This window comes from Toxorhynchites rutilus, chromosome 1 (genome assembly GCF_029784135.1).
Source record: "Toxorhynchites rutilus septentrionalis strain SRP chromosome 1, ASM2978413v1, whole genome shotgun sequence".
Lineage (NCBI taxonomy): Eukaryota > Metazoa > Arthropoda > Insecta > Diptera > Culicidae > Toxorhynchites > Toxorhynchites rutilus.
In genome coordinates this window covers 144,656,233-144,679,010 of record NC_073744.1, presented here as the reverse complement: position 1 = coordinate 144,679,010, position 22,778 = coordinate 144,656,233, and the positions used below count along the sequence as shown (strand labels likewise).

General features: G+C 37.6%; 1 pseudogene; it reads right to left on the bottom strand.

The window, feature by feature from the left end:
- Positions 1-3,436: 3,436 nt before the first annotated feature.
- Positions 3,437-3,561, bottom strand: LOC129763890 (U4 spliceosomal RNA; annotated as a pseudogene).
- Between the last annotated feature and the right edge of the window lie 19,217 nt (positions 3,562-22,778).

Below are 22,778 nucleotides of genomic sequence, written 5' to 3'. Positions count from 1 at the left end.
AGTTCAAGCTAAATAAAACTGTTTAATAAAATAATTTGCTATTTTGTGATTGCGGCCATCTTGGATTTGGTTTTTGCATGATCTACTGCCTGCTATTCAAGCCCTTTCATTTGATACCCATATTAATCGGGTTTTGAGAATATATGTAGTCCACAATTTTGTAGTGGCAGCCATCTTGGATTTGCATTTTTCATTAATAACTGTATTGTACTAGTCAAGTCCTTTCATTTGATACCCATATTACCGGGGTTTTGACAAAATATGTAGTCCACCATTTTGTAGTGGCAGCCATTTTGGATTTGCATTTTTTATAAATAACTGTGTTCTACTAGTCAAGCCCTTTCATTTAATACCCTCACTCATGGAGTTTTGATAAAAATACATATATGACGCCATCTTGTGGTAGCGGTCATTTTGGATTTGCATTTTTCATAAAAAAATCTATATTCTACTAGTCAAGCCCTTTCATATTTCGATGAGGTTTTGAGAAAATATGTGATCCGCCATTTTGTAGCGGCCGCCATCTTGGATTTTCAAGATCATGAAATACACAGTTTTAGAATGACTACAGAGATAAAGCTGTGTTCCAAATTTCAGGTCAATCGGTCAACAGAAAGGGGCGTCAAATTTCTATTAATGTGGGTCAGCGCTACAGACAAACATGTTACAAACATACAAACATACAAACAGATTACAGGGCAAGCTAAATAAAACCGTTTAAAAATGTTCTGATGTATCGAAATTTTTGCCTAAAAACTTATTAAGAGACACAATTAGGATGGGCAAGGCTTGCGGAAAACCATGCGAATTGCGACTCTTTCCAAGCCGGCTGAGTGTTTGTATATTCAATTGTACCGAATAAAAAAATCATCTCCAACTAAAACTTCATTAAAATTTTCCCTATATATAGCTTAATCAAAATCGTAATTTGATTCAAACGAGGCATTCCACCAATTAGCACGAACCCATTTTAATTTCATATTTTTGATTTAGCTGAAACTTTGCCAAATTGTTCGTCAAAAGGAACGATGTCGTTTAATGGTATTAGTTTTTTTTTTGAATACGATCAAGAATAATTTTTGAAAAGGGCTTATGCAAAAATGGTATCATTTCAGAAAATAAATCATAACACCAAAACGGGCTATTTGATCGAAATGATGTCTTAGTAAAGTTATACATTATAATTTTGCGGCTCTGGAAAAAATTGAAGTAATTTATTTTTGTCCGAAAAAAATTAAGTTTAGCAGTTTTTTGTTTGTGTAATAAGTTGGAAATCGTCCCGTAGATGGACAGTATCGAGCCCGAAATCGGTCGACTTAAAAGGTAAATTCAACGTCCTTTTTACGATTATAAGAACTATAAGTGTTGTGCCCTGCCCATATTGTCTCCAACAACTGGTTTTCCATTTAATCCTGGGCAAATGAAAAATGAATTTAAATGGAATATTAAAACTTAAACGTTTTTTACAAAAAAAAATTAACTGAGAAACTATCATACCTACTTAATTATTGTCAAAGGATGAAATTGTTCATATTTTCCTAAAAAAAATACCAATTTTCAATTGAAATCCGTTCTTAAAAAATATATATGAATAGATCTTACAACTTCCAACAAGTTACCTATACATTGGAAGAAGCCCTTCTTTTTTACTTTTACAGGGAAAAAGTTTTTCTTTCTCATGCTTTATTCGAAAGAATTACAATTTCCTAATTTTGTGTATTCGACAAAGTTTTAGTTCTTATTGAAATATTCTTTTTAAAATTAATGTCAATTAAATGTTAACGTAACTAAAAAAAAACATTTTTTAAGAAAAATGAATTTGAATTTTCACAATATTTTTTTCAATGACTTTTTTTTCAATTGTTTGATTTTTTTTTCAATGTAAACATAAATTATTTTCTACACTTCATTCAGCAACTAACATTTTGCATGTTTTATAGTTTTGACGTGAGACTACGTCTAACCGGAATATATGGAGGGTAAAATGAAAACCTAAACACAGAACATGCAGGAAAAAATGAAAGATTTCGAATGCTTATAGCTCGAACATTTCGTACTGGATAGGAGAGATGTTTGCATCACTTGATAGGGAATATTTCTACGCATCTATCGCAACTAACAAAATGTTGTTTTTCATTAGATAAACAATTGAATAACTGTAAAATATTAGGCGTTATCCAAACGCCCTAACTGCATCGTTTTGATTGGCCCGATTTACGGATTCCCTAACACAGCCATCAAAACCAAGCAGCCTTGGGGAAATCGGCATTGCAAATACATGGAAGTAGGGGGACTTTTGTTCTCATCGAAAAATGTTCCCTAACACAGACTTTAAAACCAAGCAGCAAAATCGGCATTGCAAACACACGAAAGAGCCTAGAGGCGAGTGAACTGAAAAGTTTAAACCCTCTTAAAGCAAAAAGAAGAAGAAGAACACACGAGAGTAGGGGGAGCTTTTGTTCCCACCGAAATGTGTTCCCTAATAGAGATTTCTAAACCAAGGTGCCTGGAGAAATCGGTATTTCAAATTCATGCAAGTCGGGGGTATTTTTGTTCCGATTGAAATGTGTTTCCCTAACACAGACTTCAAAACCGAGGTTTCTGGGGAAATCGGCTCTGCAAATAAATGCAAACTGCGAGTACTTTTGTCCTCGCTTGCCTTTGTGCAGAGTGGAATATGTCTGTCCTAACATGATCTTCTAAACTTAGGAACCTGGGAAAATCGTGCAGCCACTAGAAGCGAATGAACTTCCCAGTTTCAAGCATATTCGAGATTCGAGAAGTATGTACACTTTTGGGATGTAAAATAAAATAATCGTTTGATAATTTTTTTTTGTCTTTATTGGAAAGATTTTCAGCCTTAGGCTGGTTCATCAAACGTTTGATAATTCTTCCGTACATATATTTTGTTCTAGTCATCATACCAAACGTAAAAGGTCCGTCATTAAATTTACTTGTAACGAAGAACAATCAATCACAATAAATGAATTGACTTTATACGGCATTTGTTCATTTTTTTCACTCACAGAGCAAATATATTGAACTCAATTGAATTTGGAAACTGTTTCATTCAATCAAGAATTTAATCAATACAAACGAATGATTGCTAAGCTAAGGTAGTTCCACGTGAACCTTGCGGTTATATCATAGATATAACCCACTCATTTTTTTTAGTTGGAAAATTTTTCGAAATTTTGAGTTTTTCCAACTTTTTTTTTCGAAAAATCTTAACTAAAGAACTACAAGACAACTTTTTCCTGTTTTCTTTGAAAAAATTACAACTAATGCTAATTTTGTTCAAAGTCAAGGTAGCGATATAGCGTATTCGACATAGTTTTAAGTCTTTTTGAAAAACGTATTTTCAAATGTAATGTAAAATAAAAGTGAATGTAATTTTTAAAAAGCATATTATTGAGAAAAATGAATTTTAATTTTCAAAACATTTTTTTTCAATGATTTTTGGTTATTGTTTAATATTTTTTTATTGTATTAGTTTTCAACCAGCAATAATCGCACCTCGGTAAAACATCACTGGTTACGATATCGCCACTGCGCAAAGCAATTTTTTTTTCTAATGTAAACATAAATTACTTCCTACACTTCATTCTGGAACCAACATTTTGTAATTTTGATAGTTTTCTAGTGAGATTTTTATTTCAAAATTTTGAGCATTTTTTTCTTTTTTTTCGAAATTCTTAACTAAAAAACTAGGAGATTTACAAAATTTTGGTTAAAGAATGAAACAGGAAATAATTTATGTTTTCTCAACAAAATGTCAATCAATTCAAAAAAAACATTGAAAGAGAATATTTCGAAATTTGCTAAGTGCTCATCTTACTATGTACTTGTTGTGAAATTGTGGAGAGTATTCATATATATTTTTTGAGAATTTTAAAAAAATATTTTTTTTGAGAAAAATGAATTTCAATTTAAAAATATTTTTTTCTGTGTAATTTGAAAAACAAGACAATTTTAAACAATTTCCCACATGTCATCCTTTGACGAGAGTTTCGAGGGTATTATAGTTTTTCAGTTAGAAATATTTTGTAAAAAAGGTGCAAATTTTCAAATGTCTAAACATATTTTTTTTATTTGCCCAGAATCAAATGAAAAAACCGATTGTTGGAGACAAAATGGGCTTTATAGTTTAAAAAAATCAGGTTTTTTAAAAAAAATGTAGGTTTTTAAGTATTTCTTTCTTAAACCTTATTCTCAATTTTTTTTGTCAAAAATGATTTTTTCAATCTATTAAAACTATATTAAAAATGATCTATAACTTTGGCTAGGACACCATTTCCATCACATAACCATTTTTGGCGTTATTTTCTGGAATGATACCATTTTTGCATAAGCCCTTCTCAAAAATTAGTCATGATCGTATTTAAAAACACGTTTTTGATAAACATGAATTTCAATTTTCAAAATTTTGTTTTACAGTGTATTAGTGTATATTTTTTTTAGAAAATTGTTACAATTTCTTACATTTCATCCTAAGACGAGAATTTTTTAGGTATTATAGTTTTTGAGTTGGAAATTGTTGTAAAAACGTGCAAATTTTAAAAAGTCATAAAAGTTTATTTTTTCAATTTCATAACCCGTTTTTGCGTTATAGTTTATTTTCTGAAATGATACCATTTTTGCATAAGCCCTTTTCAAAAATTAGTCATGATCGTATTACCAATACCGTAAAATAGCATCGTATCTAGTGCCGAACAAGTTTGGCAAAGTTTCAGCTAAATCAAAAATATGAAATTGAAATTCTTCGAAATTTCGTGTTGCTTGGTGGAATGCATCAAATGCATAAAGGCTCGATTTTTCCGACGCATCCGACGTAAATTAAAAAAAGAATCAGTTGACCCACACATATTTTCGCAGATCTGGCATCTCTATTGAGAGCGCTACGCGTGGTTCTCATTGAATACCTTCGGCGGAGTCATTCAATGGAAAAAAATGCAATCAAAGACCGCCGAAAGTTTAACCACAAAACAGAATGCATATTGTTAAAAAATCAGAATAAATCAGAATGAGTTTTTATTACCATCCATCAGTATCCGACATTTAAATCGAAGGAATGACATCCTTTCTTGTGAGGGACGAAGAATGCGCTACAATATTCTGAGAAATGCGAATTAATACGCTGTCAGAGGCAGCTTTATCCCAGCCACCGTTGAACGTTGAACTCTAGAAGTAAGCTAGCATGAGTGCAGCGGAAAAAAATTCCCGTGACGCGTCACAAATTTAACCTTCTGCAGAATGGAATTTCAATTTGATCCCTACAATTTATTCTCATGAAGTGTGTACGGGAAGATATTTCCCGCGGTGGTGAATTGAATTTTTCCCCGATGAATCATGACGAGAAGAATCGTAGAAATATTTGCCTAAGTCACATCTCCGATTGAATATCTCACACTCAAATTATGGCCGAGAGCATATACACAATTCTCGTGTCTCAATTTCAGTTTCTATTTTGTAACCAGCTAACAATCATCATATCAGCAACCGATCAGCAGCTATCCATTGCCTCCATTGACGGTAGCCGTGCGCCACCGACACACGATCCGCCTGGTCCGCCAAATATGGCATCATCTCCATTGCATACATATTCCGTTGTCACGCTGAGGACCATTGAGCTTCGGTGCGGTTAGCTGGGACTATTTTTCGTCGCTCGCAAACGCAGAAGACCTATTGCTTGTGAGATTCAACTCTTTTCGCTTACCATATTTGATAGTTATTGCCAACGGTGGCCACGGGACACGGGTGACACGACGGAAGCCCAAATTGACTCGTGAATATTTCCAGGTGAGAATGGGTTTTTGTCGCTTTGCGGTGCTGACTCTCGGGTACAATAGAGTCTGACGAGGGGTCCATTGCTAGCGGCATATTGACTTTATTTAAAAAAACATACTCGAATAATATAATATTACAAATTCATTACCCAAATTACAAATTACTGTAGAAAATGTCAACAATAATAGATTCAAATTAATATATTAGTTCTTTGGCGGGGAATTTTTGATTGAAAAATAGAACACCACCCAAAACACAACCGCATTTTTAACTTAGGACAGCAAAATTATTGCCACCGAAAACAAACATAATACGAATTTAAAAATGAATTCTTCAGTACGAATATTCAGTAGCACTAACAAGAGTCGTAAATTAATGATGCGCCTAGGGCACGAACGAATCGTCAAACAATAAAAAGTCAATTTGAACAAATTTGACAAAGTAACTCACAACATTAACATGTACTGTTCATTGCGCGCTGTCTAGAGCAAGTAGGCCTTCAATAATTCTCAGCAAAACGACATCTCCAACTTTACCCTAAATATTATGTTCTAGAAAAACAAATACTACAAATTACACTATGTAGCATCTTTCGCAATATGATAAACGAAAATTCGGTCCGAAGTGTGGTGACAGTAACCGGAACAAACTTTCATCTTCAATTTTCGCCAAAGAACACTACTCTTACCACTGCAAAATACATTCTCTGCATCCGGCTTGAAAATCGCTGCAGCTTGAGGTCACTTCTAACCCGGAAATAATGCTCGAATTCACTAAAATTTAATCATCGGTCGGAAAAAGTCACCAATAAGCCCGAACACAATCCTGAATCCACGCAAGGTCTTTTCTGGCAAATAAATAAAAAAATCAACTTGCTTTTTACTATTACGGGCATTACTTTGGAGTGAATCGAAAAATTTTAAATAACTTGAATTTTAAATGACGGTAGAATTTTTTAGGGGCCTTAAAAAGACCGATGAATAGTTTTGTAGAAACTGTTGAAAATAGTTGATTGATGAATCATTATTATCTTCGCAAGAGATATTTTCCGGGTTGCTGGTTTCCGGGTTTTCCTGGTTTTCTTTTTTATTCGTGGAAAAAATAAATATAATGATAATATTATGCGACGGCTTATCAATCAATCATTTCCCAAATTGACTCATACAAAAGATTTGTAATGCCAAAAAAGAAATCGATGATGTGACAAAAAGTCATGAAATATAAAACTGCGATTGGGTGCTGTCCTCATAAGTTCTCGTCTCGTTTCCGGTAGCCCAAAAAATATTTGGGGAACACCAAGTTATTCAATTAGTTATAATAAGTTATAATATTTGGGTTCGCGTGCCAATCGCGCTCCCTTCAACTAGGATTGCATTTGCGCTAATCTTGATCATAATGAAGCAGTGCTACTCTTTTCGAGGTTGTTGAGATTAACAGAAAGAGTTTATTTCGTTTTTCATTCACCACGAAAGTAAATGTCGTTCCGGAATTTTGTATGTGATTTGGGCTCGCTTGTCAGCAGCAAAACTTTCTCCACTAAGGATGACAGCTGCGCTTATTTCGACCACGTATTGTTCTGTGAGGACAAGAATAAATCATCAAACAATTATCGTCAAATGATTCTGGTTGGAATGGTTCTTTCTAAAATTTCGTAGCATTATAAAATAATATCCGCAGTTATAAACAAGCGTCTTGAATTAAACTACAGCTTGGTTTTACGTCAACAATGTGGGCGTGTCTTGGACACAACCTCCTATATGTTTTTTTCAAAAACATATTTTTTGTAAATTATGAAAAAATAGATGTAAATAGCCCATACAATTTCCAACAAGTCACTCATACATCGGAAGATGGGCACTTTTACAGGGAGAAAGTTTTTCTGATAACAACTTTTTCATGGGGGTCTCCGTAGCCACTTGGTTACGCGTTCGCTTACCAAGCGATCGATCGTGAGTTTAAACTCAGGGCCCTCAATTGACCATCTTTGTGTTGTTATAGAATAACTACGTCCACGCAACCATCATCAGCGATGGAAATCGATCCACGGTGAAACAAAGATCGATTCATCCATACAACTGCTCTGCTCTGCAAGAAACATCGGGCTGCTGTTCTATAAATAACCCAACAATGATCAATATCAACTGTCTCCGCTGTCCGGTCTGCTGAACAATGGAAGATCAGAAAGAATAACTTTACGCCTAAATGGCTACTACTGTGTAATTTACCATAATGTAATGGAACAGAAAAACTTATGCCTAAATGGCTACTACTAACTACTGTGTAATTCACAATTTATAGAAACATAAACATATGTACATGTACACGATTAAACCCGGCTCTGTTACAGCTAAATGCTATTGAGCCTAATAAATAAATGGGATAAAAAAAACAACTTTTTCATGATTTTCCTAAAAAAAATACTATTAATGTTTAATTCGTTTTTATGCGTAAAAAACATTTTTATGCGTAAATTATCACGATTTACATTCTTTGCTATTTTTTCCTATTAAGAAACAAGCTAAGAACATGTCAAACGCGAGAATTTACACTCAAAAATGTTACGACTAAAACATAATGTTTTCAGGAGTCTTCAAACAAAAATTCCTTATATTCCAGAAACTATAAAAGATAGAAAGTTGTCGTCTTCGATGAAAGTTCACATTTTAATAAGATCTAGACGTTGTTGAATGCACTTTATCGCTATCTTGACTTTGAACAAAATTAGGATTAGTTGTGTTAAAAAAAACGTGAAAAAGTTGTTGTTATGAAAATTTTTTCCTGTAAAAGTGTCTATTTCCGATGTATGGACGACTTGTTGATAATTGTCGGCGATCGATACACGCCGACCTTACGACGCGAGTTGGGTTGCCGGTCAGTATTCGACGTTCTGCTGAACAGACCGTCCAAGACTTAACCAGAAGTTAGACAATGAAAATCCCGCGTAACGAGAACTCCAATGATAACTTCCTTGCAAGGGAGAGGTTTGGTTAGAACCGTCCTGCAGTACAGGCCAATTCTAATTCCAAGTTTGTTTGTAAGTTTCTATGTTCCACTTGCAGCACAAGTGAAACAGAGTAACTCAGGATTTGTAGCGAAGTGAAAGATGCAACTTAGTAAGCTTCCTCACGCCGGAGGAAAACCTTTTTCGGATGTAGAGGACCCGAACGTACTACTTGAATACTCTTTGGATACTTTATTGATACTGATTATTTACATGCTTTGTGGGTTCTTAAATACTAAGATAATGGATTGTCAGCAATTTTGATGCCCCTTGCTTCCCAGTGTGAAAGGAGTTACAATTTCATTCAATAATATTTTGCCACCCGGGAAGCAAAGGGCGTTCAAGTTCGGTATCCCTTTCGAATCGGGAATATGTGTCCATGCTATACTTTTTATACAGTATGTTCTCTTCCAGTCGCTGGTTAGGTTAATTTGGCTCTTCAATTTTTGGCTCTTCAAAAAATAGCCTCATTGTTTTTAGAATACTTCAATTATGCAAAATTGCTTAAAAGCCCCATGTGTTTACACCCACAACGTTTCACTGATATCTGAGACGGTGTTGCCAATGGCATGAAATTCCTCATGTACTTCCCGCACATAGTTGCTTTAAACTGAATTTATTGCTGAATAAAGTTATACAAAATTGAATAAAATTGATAGTAAGAGCTAGCTTTTAAACTAAGCTATCATTTGATGCCAAAACCTCACCATATGATTGCTCCCCAAAGCCATGAAAAATTATAAAAATTGGTGTTTGATATTTCGAACGCTTGACCTAATATGAGTTAAATTGCAATTCACGAGTACATCAAGCAAGTTCACTGAAAGTTAAATCAAATATGAATCTACTGAACACAGAAAAACTGGCAGCTTTCGAAATGGCGCACATAAAACAAGTGTTGCCAACTTAACGTTATATAACATATCTATCAAAAACACCTACTAACGGGTGTGAAATAAAAAATGAGAATTTTTTCAATCACATATAAAAAAAATTTTTTTTTTTTCATCGATTTCAGTATTTTTTATTAATAACATAATGTATTTTTTATGGGGGGTCTCCGTAGCCACATTGGTTGCGTGTTCGCTTAGTAAGCGATCGATCGTGAGTTCAAAACTCAGGGCCCTCATTGACCATCTTTGTGTTGTTACAGAATAGCAACGTCCACGCAACAATCATCAGCGATGGAGATCGATCCACGGTCGAAATTAGATCGATTCATCCATACAGCTGCTCTGCTCTGCAAGACACATCGGGCTGTTGTTCTATAAATAACTCAACAATGATCAATCAACTGTCTCCGCTGTCCGGTGGTCTAACTGGATAATGGAAGAACAGAAAGATTACTCTTACGCCTAAATGGCTACTGTGTAAATGTACCATATGCAATGGTATAGAAGGAATACTGGCGAATGGCAACTGTGTAATGTAATGTGCTATAATTATAGATATGATAACCATGTGACATGTACACAACTAAAATTCGGCTCTGTTACAGCTAAAATGCTAATGAGCCTAAAATAAATAAATAGGATAAAAGAAATGTATTTTCTTCAAAAAAATGTCAGTGAATGTTTGAGTAAGGGCCGCGGTCTGCTGTTCGACGCAACTTTGTCGCGATGCTCTCACAAGAACGTTGTACGGCACTTACGTCCATTTTCCGGATACAATTCCGGATTCTTGTAGTCAGTTGCTTCGTGTCCTTGGCCCTCCAATTGTTTTTATAGGGCACTGAGTGAGCCAAAAAAATCCTCTATTGAGCGGCACTGGGGCAAGTTTGTTGGGTTACGATCTTACGAACGGTATCTTTTTCTCCTCAAGATACGCCAGCGTCTGGCGTAATGGGAAGACGCCTTGTCCGGCCAGAAGACGTGCTTCCCATCAGTGTGATGCTCGTTCAGGAACGGCAGCAGGATTTTATCGAGGCACTCTTCTCGATAGATTTGTTGGTTGATTGCCAGACCGCTCGGCTTAAACCAAGGCTTTGAAATGCCCCGGTCGGAAATGGCGATGTACAACATAACCTTTTTTTCAAACTTGTGCTTGAACTTGTATTTCACTTCTGGTGGTGTAGATGCCGTGTCGCTGGAGTAGTAATTATCATTTCCTGGAATATGCGTTTTAGACAGCGGAAAATAGCTTTCGTCGTCCAGAACGAAAGACGTCCCGCGGTATTTTTTTGGTCATCCACCGACACTGTGATTTAACCGTCTCAATCTGCTCCTCCGTGTACTCAGGCGACCTCGTCTTCTTCCTGCAGACGATTTCTTCCATCTTGAGGATCCGATGGATCAATACGTGGGAGCAGCCATATTTCCGACCGGCGTCACGCAGGCTGGTTGCGTCCTTGTTGTCAAACAGCTTCTTTAACGATGTCTTCCTCTGCTTCGTCATTATCGTCACCGGACGACCACTTCCGACCTTCCGCTCTACGTTCAGGGAACCCAGGATACGATATACCGTACTGACAGGTACATTTTCTTCCTTAAAATGTGCCACCGTGAACTTTTTTCCTTGCTGGAAATGCGTTTCGTAGAACCGTACAATGCGTTCGCGGAGCACGTGCTGTTTCGACGCCATCTTTGCTTTGACTAAATTCAAACTAGCAAAACCAAACACGCCTACTGTTTCTAGGGAGCTCAAAGAGCAATTTTCTTGGAGAAAGAAAATTTTACGCTCTTTATTTGAGTTACTGAAAGGTATTGAAAAAAATCTCATTTTTAATTTTTTATTTATTACCCGTTATAAGCTAAATCTACATTTGAATCACATTCGTTGTACAGTCAAAAGATGCCTGTCACGATAGTGTCTTATTACTTAGTGTATCCTAATAGATGAATATAAGAAACCATTGAAACGCTGCTCGTATAATTACTATTTTCTGTACACGATGAACAAAGAGAAGCAATTGTGTTTTTTAATGTTATAATTACCTAAATTGCTGTATTTGAATCTGCAAGTGGATAATGAAACAATCAGATCAGTAGTAAAATTAAAATAATATTGATTCTTAGCATTATAACTCCTCGGATTCAACACTGAATTATTCGACATACTCAGCATTTACTCATACCGTTGGAGTAAGTCACTCCACCATCTTTATGCGATTGATCGTGATATCGGTAAATTATGTTGCTAAAATTACCAACAGTGCAGATTGCCTTTACAAATTCAACTAATTGAAAAAACACGAACCTGCTGTTCTTATCATATCCCAGAGTATTCTTCAGGAAAAAAGTACTATCATAGACTCGCAATAAATCGAGAGCACCAAACATTTCACTAAATTTCTTCCAAACCTTTTTGATTTTATCCGATAACAACTGAATCTACCGACGGAGATGTTTTGAGTATTATCGGAATTGTAAATACTGACGCTACAAACAGAGCAACCTGGTGATTACGTCTAGCTATGTGGACAAATGTTCATTGAAACGATTGATTGTCCACATAAATAGACGCAAGCGTTTTCCAAATGGAAAAAATATGTTAGAATCCGAAAAATCACCTAGGCCCTCTTTTTGCCGATAATATCCTTCAACTGGACAGATCATTTCATCGGAAATTTGCATGGTTATGCATGTAGGCCAAAAAACAACAAAATGCGTTTTCCCAACACTAATGGTGTTGTCGATTACGTCTCCTATGCAATCATGGGCAGTATATGACATCTGCATGTTTTGAAATATAACTGCCTTTTTGAAGTTTTTATTTCTTACAGGCTCAGTTATAAAAGTTCTATGAAGCCAAGCTCTATTAAATTTACATATTTTATCTGAATTCTATGACTGATTACTCACAGAAAACATGAGGTTAACAGGGTCACACATATTTACTTCAGGAAAGGAAGTGATATAATGCACACCCTAAGATCGATAGCTTTGCGAAAAAAAAAACTTGGATCATGTAATCAAGTTCTAACCAAACCAACAAGTCTCTTATCGGTACTTTGGTTTGTGAGCTTCCATATAGTATGGCTAGATAGATGATCTGTATAGACAACTATCTAAATATTCAAGCAAAGTTTCGAATCTTTGTCAATTATGGGATACGAGGTAGGATGATACATTAGTTTTATTAACATGAGATATGAACATCAGATAACTGTCCAAAGTGAGTCCCAAATAACTGGAGACCTCACCCCTCGTGTTGTAAATGTATGCATGTAGAATGATTTCTCTATTTTGATTTTGACAAAATTTTTGCTAACGAAACGCGAAAATCCAGGCTCCTTGTAGTCGAAGTTGGCAAAATCGGATTTCAAGCATCTTCCCGGACAAGAAAGGGAAAGGTGACAAACATCTTCAAGCCCATGAAATTATCCAAGTTTCTAAAAAAAATACACACCCATTTTTTATGCGGTCCTTTTTATTCCCCGCATAAAAAATGTTGTTTTAAAATTATGTAGCAAAAACAATTTTTAAAGCTACTACACCCAAACTAGCGTTGGCAGAAAACATTTCATCTTTGGCAGAAATGACGCCATTTAGTGTGCTAGAGAGTCAAATGCGCAAATAATGAGCTTTTTTAACAGCTTAAAAATGGTTTGTATGTATGCGATCAGACATCTCTTTCTGTTTTCTTTTTTTCTCATTTCATTTGGAATTGTGCCAAAAAAAAGCCGTACGACGTCAATGGGGATCAAACCTAGGCCGGCTGGAATGAAAAGCTCTTTTACACGACCACGCTATCCACATGACTAATGATGCTTCAGCAGTTGTTCAGCAAATACGTGATAATATTGCATCTGATTATAAAATGAAGTTGGGAAGTGTTTTCTAAGAGTAAAAAAAATGCATGAAGGAGTACAATATCTATCTCGGTCAGGGCCGTGTTTGTGGAAAAGTATGCGGAAAGCATATTTGTCTTTTGTTTCACTCGCTCGTATTAATCTTATATTGCTGTACCATGTATATTATACAAATGCTTACTAGTATTTGTGAGTCATGACATTTTCTGTTATGTTATGTCTCATTTAATGGGCCTGATTCTCGAATACACTCCACGATGGAAACGAAATACACGGCACGCCATTGAACTACGTTTTACGAGTTAGTGAAGTGTCGAAGATAATGATGAGTTTTCAGGCAGAATGAGCACTTTTCAAATAAAAAATCATTAATGAAAATTAACTTCTTCGTATCAAACTGGTATTCAATGTGAGTGGAAAACTCTGTTTTCTTCATGTGGTATAATAATCTCATACAAAAATTTCATCTGAAGATAATTTGATATTATAATGATAAGTTTAGTGGGATACTAATCTCGTATCCAGATGTCGACACCGTATCGTTGTCATCGCGAATACGTTTCATTTCGTTTCCACCGTGAAGTGTATTCGTAGTGTATTCGAGAATCAGGCCCAATGTTATAAATCGGGATGACAAAACATGAACTAAAAATCAATTTTGGGTGTAGTGAAGTTTAGTACGTTTTTACTTCGTATCTTCCTACCTTCACTTTCACTTTTTGTACTAAAGAGGCTTTAAATTTTCTTGTTCGTTCGCCACAAATCGAAGAAGGTTCGCAATAGTCTATGCCAGTGAAGGTTAAGGCAAAGAAATAAAGAGTTACTCTGACTTCTGAAAATGAAACTATTCTATAAAATCTCATGGAGGATCGAGATACGCCAAATCACGGGCAATGCAACGCTAAACGTTGGATAGCTTCGTAAACTGGTACATCGGACGAGTAGTTTCGTGAAATAGTAGTTACAAGACATAATTAGCAGACAATTCAGTTTTGATCTCCAAAGCGGACTAGAATTCTCCAACGTTCTACGCTCATTAGGCTGCAACTGCTCGTTACCCTGCAAGATCGTCAGCGCGCTAGGATTCACGATTGTCTGTACCCACATCCACACTGTCTCCCTCTTTTTCTGTTGAGAGTATAAACGAGTCGGGGATCTCAGTTATGAACCTTTTCCGATGAAACCTCGAACAAATCAGATGACTCTAATCAAGCACCCGAACTAGAGCATCTTTTATTTTTACTTCCCAATGCATCTTTCAACAGAGCATTCTTTCATGGTATCGTGTAGATCTTGGGCAGGCGATTGATTTCTCTGGATACTTCGCCAATTTTGATCGTAATCATCCTCGTTGTTTCCCGCCTGCAGACCTATTCTCGAAATACGGGAAATAAAATCTTTCTTATCTTTTATGTCTCTAAGGCATCGGTATCCTGCACTTAAAATGGCCATCGTTTGTGAATCGACCGCCGAAATTGAAGTTAAGAAATAGTTAATAATCCTTAAATAATGTTGTGGTTTCAAAAACCGACCATGTACATTATGTTTAATGGTCCAAAAAAATGATCTGTGTAAAGTTTCAGCATGATTTAGGGGTGCCTCAAAGCGCTCAAAGTTTTGATTTGTTGATCCTCGAAAATCTTCCAAAATCGACTTTATTTTTTCGATGCCAAATGACTTAAAAATGCATGTCGATATCTGGTGTCATCTCGAAAAAATTTTTTTGGCCGAAAATCAACCATTTGGGACTTGCCTGAGAGGCAATGTCAATTTTCCAGTGTCGGTCGGTTAATGAAATCTATGGCAGAAATTTTACGAAGTTATTCACAGCGGACAACGGTACGGCTCTTACCGAAGACGGAGATGTATTGGGGTCCAGTACGACTGAAAGTGACTCGTATTGTCCCAACTGGTAGACACAAACATGAAACATTGAGTCATCTGAATCTACAAAGTTTGAGACATTCGCAACAGATGGCTAACGGTTTCACAATCGACCATGTTGAGGCGCTAGAATGTGTTGTGTGCCTGCAAGGTAACCATGCGCGTGACGTATTTCTCGATAGTGACTCAAAAGCCAAGGTGCGTTTGGAGTTGGTCCATACAAACCTCGATAAATTGTAGATACTCGGTACTCGACAATGATGGCCATCCCAATCTTGTGTGACAATCAATCTACCATTTGCAATTCCAGAAGTAGATAATTCAACCCAAGAATCAAACATGTTAACATACGATATTATTTGTTCCACGAAGCAATTGATAATGGATCGGAGGTTGTAGTTAACTACGTTAACACTAAACGTAAAGCTGCTGATGTATCTACCAAGCCATTTGTTCAACTCAAAATCGTAAACCAGAAGCAGTTTCTAGGAATTGAAGATTAACGAGATCCAAATGTTGGTACCTAAGTTATCCACGATTTGCGTTGCAACCTATTTTTGTTACATACAGTGAAACTTTCAGTCAACTTCTGATATTCAATCCTATTAGAGGTATTTTCACTTTGCTGTAAATATTAGTCCAGATTCCAGCAACTGGGATGAACGATAATGAACTAAAGAGAGACGTTCTAATCATAATGATAGTAGTGAATAAAATTAGCAAACAAGTAGTGCATGGCTCGAAAATATACATTCACACGCCCCTCGTTGTCCAAAATTTGCCGCACGATTCGTAATGTCACTGTGAATATACGATACTCAGACCGGGTTATTCGGTTACCCTTTCCGTGCGAAGCCGAGTACTTCTGGCTGTTCAGGGGTAAAAGATTCTTATCGAGTGCCGTTCCATCACCGAGCGCCCCGTTGGCGCGAGCTCGAATGACTTTCGCAAGCGATCCCCACAAATCTCTAGGAGGTGGTGGCGAAGATTTTTTTTCCCCTTCTGCTTTTCGAGATATGGTAATTTAGCGATAGAAAAATGCGCACGCTTTGCTTCGAGACGCCTCCGAGAATGAGTTGTTATTTATTGAAAAGAGCAATGGAAAACTGTTGGCTGCCGCTGTCCAAACGGCTTCTTTTTTGTGTGGCATGCCGAGTGGCGTGGGTTTTATCGGGATCCTGGCCATTCGGCATCTACTTCCACCCGGTCGGTGCACCATGCGGCGGCGGCAGCAAGTGGTTGTCTCGCGTGGTTTCCGCGCGGGTACCTATCTGCTGGCATCGACCGGCAAGCGGTGAGAGCAACAAATTTCGCACCAATTTGAGCGCTCTGGGTTGGGCTTTAATTATTTTATCACGCTGAATATATGAAAGGTGTATGAAACCGAATGCACCCATTCGAGCCTGTGGACAACGCCCACTCAGGGGCAACGATCGTCGACCATTCCGAGCGGGTTGCGGTGGACTTCGCTGGGCGAGGTTGAGGGCTTCCATGTAGCAAGCTTGTAAAACAGGCCGTTTGCATCATCTGCATGTTAAACGGACGATATGTGATTATGCTATGAATCATATTTTCTTTTCTTGTGTACCAGTAGAAGATTATTGAGTTATGAATAAGTCATTCTACTTTCACATCAGAACGAGTGCCAGCACGAGTTTCATATATTTGATAGTGCTGTCAGCTCCCATCCTTTTTCCCAGTGGGGTGTCAGAATACATTAAAACCTCCCCTAAAGTAGCCGAAGCTATAAAGCACTGTAGCACTCATCAAGGGTGGAATATTCGTAGTTCTCGCCCGGAGAAAAGCTAAGCCCTTCAAAGTTTTTGATAGGTGTAGTCATCACCGCCTCGAGCCTTCATAAGATATTAACGCTTTAATTTCACTTCCCGAGTACTTTGGCAACCCGTTCTTATGCTCGTGCACATTTAATTATTAATCCCGGCCCCGGACTGTTCCGCCGATAAATCATATCAACACATTGACACACGCCACCGATGGAATTTCTAATTAGTATGGGTCCTCCGTTCGCTCTGTCACTAGTATCGAACTGTGCTTCGCATGAGAACGGAATGATCGACGTGCATAAAGCCAGTAGGTACGACACCTTTTCCCCGATGTTCTATATTGAGCTGGCAGCGGTACGCGTGGCACAGGTATTTGGAGAGATCTCCAGCTGGATAGCACCCGTGATGAACTTATAATGAGACGTTTTGAAATTTGGTCTTTGCCATTTTTTTTGACGTAGAACTACGTCTTTCATGAAGGGTGCCAGATCAGAAAACAAGTCACGTTTTTATGAAATAAAGTCAACGTTAATAACTTTTGTTGCCGCGAACGGATTTTGGCGATTTACATACTAAACGAATCCGAAATTCCCTAAAATTTGTTTAATATGCTATACATTAGAATCCCTTGGATTGTAAATGGTTAAAATTCATGAAAACTATAAGCGTTTCCATTTTCCCATACATTTGTTCTGTCCATTTGTGTGCTTTCCCGAACAGAGCTGTCAGGAACGAGCAACTTATCGACGACCAACGAAGGGGAAATCGTAGGATTTAAAATCTCCGTGAACAAAGGAAAAGAAGAACAATGAAGGGGAATACTTGCCTAAAGTATAAACAGTGGATCTCGCTGAGGCAAACTTTAGAGGCGAATGAACTGCAAAGTTTAAAGCCTTTTAAAAACAAAAAAAGAAAGAAAGAAAGGCAAACTTTCATTCGGCATCGGACTGTTGAGCAATCCAGTTCACTTTGCTTTCGCTGCGCTTCGATCTAAGATTGGATCTCACCAGTGGTAATTCAACTTGGATATCGTCGTGTGGTGTTTTCAGTTCATTTTTCGCGTTATTCGTATCGTGTGTTTTTCTTTCCGCGTCATAAATTGGACGCTTCGCGTTGTGTGTGATGAACAAGAAGAAGTGGAAGGCAGGCTCGAGCCCTGCAAAAAACGAATGCATTGCCAGGGGCAATAAAATTTCGAGGCAAGCGTCATCTAATGATGCACGCGATGTTGGTGCAGTGAAAAACGCTCACATTGAACCGAGCCTTCGCGAGTGTGACAACCCATCGAACAACAGCGAAGTAGGCGACTTCGGCGCGTCGGCCGAAAATGTAAACGCCGTTACCCAGGCAGCAACTAAAATCAAGCTCCCCCCGCTGGTGGTGAATGCGGTCGCTCTTAACAAACTCATCAGCGAATTCGCATCGATGGGTGTTACAGCAGAGTACAAGCTGTGTGGCATAATTCAGTCTTTTCCAAGCAGTTAACATTGTTTTCCGTCATCATAAGGGTTTCGTTGGTCACAGCATTATAGAATACTATCCGAAGGTATAAACAAGTTACTTATATAAAATAACAGCGTAGTTCTACGTCAACAATGCGGTCGTATCTTGGACACAACCTCCTATATTTTTTATTTGCATTGAAGTATTCGAGAATGTAATATTACTTTCTTTTATATTAAATTTCTTATTTTTTTATGTATCGACAAGTGATGGCGAGGGGGCCTCCGTAGCCACATTGGTTGCGCGTTCGCTTAGTAAGCGATCGATCATGAGTTCGAAACTCAGGGCCCTCATTGACCATCTTTGTGTTGTTATAGAATAACTACGTCCACGAAAACATCATCAGCGATGGAGATCGATCCACGGTCGAAATATGATCGATTCATCCATACAACTGCTCTGCTCTGCAAGACACATCGAGCTGCTGTTCTATAAATAACTCAACAATGATCAATCAACTATCTCCGCTGTCTGGTCTAACTGGATAATGGAAGAACAGATAGAAAACTCTTACGCCTAAATGGCTGCTACTGTGTAAATGTGTGTACCATATGGAATGGTATAGAAGGGAATACTCTAACGCCGAAAAATGGCAACTGTGTAATGTGCTAATTATAGATATGATAAATATGTGACATGTACACGATTAAAATTAGGCTCTGTTACAGCTAAAATGCCAATGAGCCTGAAATAAATAAATGGGACAAAAAAAAAGTGATGGCTCCTTATCTTCTTGAGCGAAACTAATTTAATAAAGAGAAAAATCATTTGGAATGATCATTATACCTGTCTTAACTGCTTCTACCTAACGTATTCATGTAGATCATACGATGACATTTCGTTTATTCGGACGCTAACTGAAACCACACGCACTTCGTTTTGGACCAGAAATCGGAGGCTCGATAGTGGCTAAATGAGTGGGTGCTAGCGAGTAAGAGCGCTATGGCTCTCCCGGATCACTGGTAGCTTAGAGATGCGTCTGTTCTCCATGTTAGGGGAGGCGTCCGAAAACGTACTGCTAGAATGTCAGGACATTAAAACACCCTGCTGTCTTCCGGTCAAAAGAAGATCCATTCATAAAATAAAGCTGCGATCAAGACTAATATTAGGAACACCATCGTCCGAGGAGTGTCTCCGAACTGGAGCTGGTCCTGGAACGGACGTAAGAGCGATTGGTCAGCGGTCTGAAAGTTCTGTGCAAAGGCGGGTCACTAGCCGGGTTCACCATGGAAAGCTATCGCCACTCGACAGCAGCAGCCATCAACATTCCGAAGAAACGCTGCGCTTACAAACCGACGACTACCAGACGGCAGTTGTCCATTCTTGTAGAAACAGGGAACTGGTGATAAAGTGACCGCCCAATGAAATCTACTCGTTTTGTACGTCCACATACCGCTACAATCCTCGTTTTCTAATAATGTTGTAACTTACATATTTGTTTTACAAGATAGGAAACGGCTTTTGCAAACAAAATAGACAATAGTACATTTTTCATTATTTGAAAAAAAAATCTAAAATCGATTTTTTTGTTGTGGGGTTAATACGGTCATCTGGAGAGGGTACAATGGACACTTGAACACATTATGCAATATCGAATAGATTTATGCGTTGTTTCTTGCCCAAACTGCTATAACTTGTTTAACGTAATTCGAGATGGATAACGAGCGAATTGTGTCAATAGCAATTAGGTCTATAGCAGTCTATACAGAATATATGAATATACGAAATGGAATTTCACCATATCAAAGATATCGTATAGTTTCGTTGGTTCAAATATTTGTGATATTTGTGAAACCAACACAGTAAGTTGAAATCTCATCAAGAGATTATATTAATATATCTTCGTCGACTGATCGAAGTGAGAGAAATAGAAACTGGATTGGTCAGGGTAGTGAAGAGCTGTGTAAAATAACGGCTGTTTGGAAAAATAAACTGCTTTTTTGCACGTTTTATGACAATTTCTTTTTTTTTTTTCAAATATTTGTGGGAGATAAGATGAAGACAATATATCGAAACTAGATGATAAAAGTAACAAATCTGTATATATTCTAAGTGCTTTGTCCGTTCCGAATCATTGAGAAATTTTAGAATGAGCATGATAGACGAATGTTGGACTATCCAAAAATGGAAAAGAAATTTGAGAGCGCTGCTAGGCTTACAAAGAGTAACAAAATAAAGTAAGAGCACACAAAAAATATACGTCGATATGCCTTTCAATACACGAGAGAGAATAATCGTTTGTTGAATTTGCGGCATATTTCAGCAGAAGAGACAATGGGCTTCTTAAACACTCATTTACCTCATTCTCGTCCTCGGAAATTCGGTAATAGCATGAAAGACATATCGACGTATATTTCTTGTGAACTCTTACTTCATTTTGTTACTCTTTGTAAGCCTAGCAGCGCTCTCACATTCCATTTTTGGAGAGTCCAACATTCGTCTATCATGCTCATTTACAAATTCCTCAAAGATTCCCGGAACAGACAAGGCACTCAGAATATATACAGATTTGTTACTTTTATTATCTAGTTTCGATTTATTTAATTGTCTTATCTACCACAATATTGAAATTAAAAAAAAAATTTTTTTATCCAAAATATATATTTTATTAAGGCTCATATGGCGTCAGCCTAACGGGGCCGGGAGTTCAATATTTTGACAATGTTTTCTTACAACTATGTTAGTAATATGTAACCGATTACTCGCGGTTGGCTCGAGGTTAGTATTACAAGTGTTCTCATAATTGGTATGTTGCAGTCTTCGATGCTCTGTACGTGTGCCCGACACGGGATACTTCCTATTGGGATGCAGCTGACCATTAATCAGCAACGCCCCCCTATTCTGTACCCCATATATAGCGTGGTGCGTCTTTCTCGACTCGAGGAATCCAGGATAGAATGGTCACTAGCCGGTGCAAACATCAGCTCGTGTAGAGTTGTCATGAGCGGTACAACCTTTGACTCTTGTTGAATGATCAGTGGACTGCACAACCTTCGGCCCGTGCATCTGTAAAGAGTGTGTGTATGTATTGCCGCGACTAAGTAAAAGTTTATCGATCGGATAGGAGGGATATGAAACGGGGACACAACGAAGGAAACATCGTTAAACGTTGACATCGGCGTTTCTGAGGAACAGGTATAGATGAAGCAGAAGATCAGGATCCCGGCTACCTAAGATATCCCGGACGGGGATATCCGATTGTCTGCCTTGTGCTCTCAGTGCTCTAGAGAGCTGAGAGCGAGCAGCATGGAACCGGATACACGACCAGACAACATGCTCGATGTCGTGGTAGCCATCGCCACAATCACAAAGATTGTTTGCTGCGAGCCCAATGCGATAGAGATGCGCGTTTAGGTTGTAGTGATTGGACATAAGCCGAGATATCACGCGAATGAAATCACGACCTACATTCAATCCCTTGAACCATGCACTCGTCGAGACCTTAGGGATAATCGTGTGTAACCAACGACCGAACTCATCACCACTCCACATGCGCTGCCAACTTACGAGCGTGTGCTGACGAGGAATGTGGAAAAATTCATTATAAGCAATTTGCCTTTCAAAAAGTGTGCCTTCTGATGCGCCCACTTTAGCTAGCGAGTCCGCTTTCTCATTCCCCGGAATCGAGCAATGAGAGGGAACCCATGCTAAGGTAATCTTAAATAATTTTTCGACCAAAACACTCAATAGTTGTCTTATTCTTGTTAGGAAATAAGATGAGCGTTTATCAACTTTCATTGAGCGGATTGCCTCTATAGAGCTGAGACTGTCTGAAAAAATAAAATAGTGGTCGATGGGCAATGTTTCAATGATCCCTAATGCGTAATATATTGCACCCAGTTCAGCGACATACAAATTAAAAAATAAGTTTTATATAGTTTCTATAATCATAATTGTTTTAAAGATGTTTCTTAAGGGGGATTCTAGTCTACAAAGTAGAAAAAATATTCAAAAATATTTTTCTTCACATAACTGAAGTTTTAACATTCAAGTATATACCCTAGGAAAGACTTTTCAATAATCCCATATTTTTCCAAGAGACAGCCATTTTGATGATGCAGTATCTAAT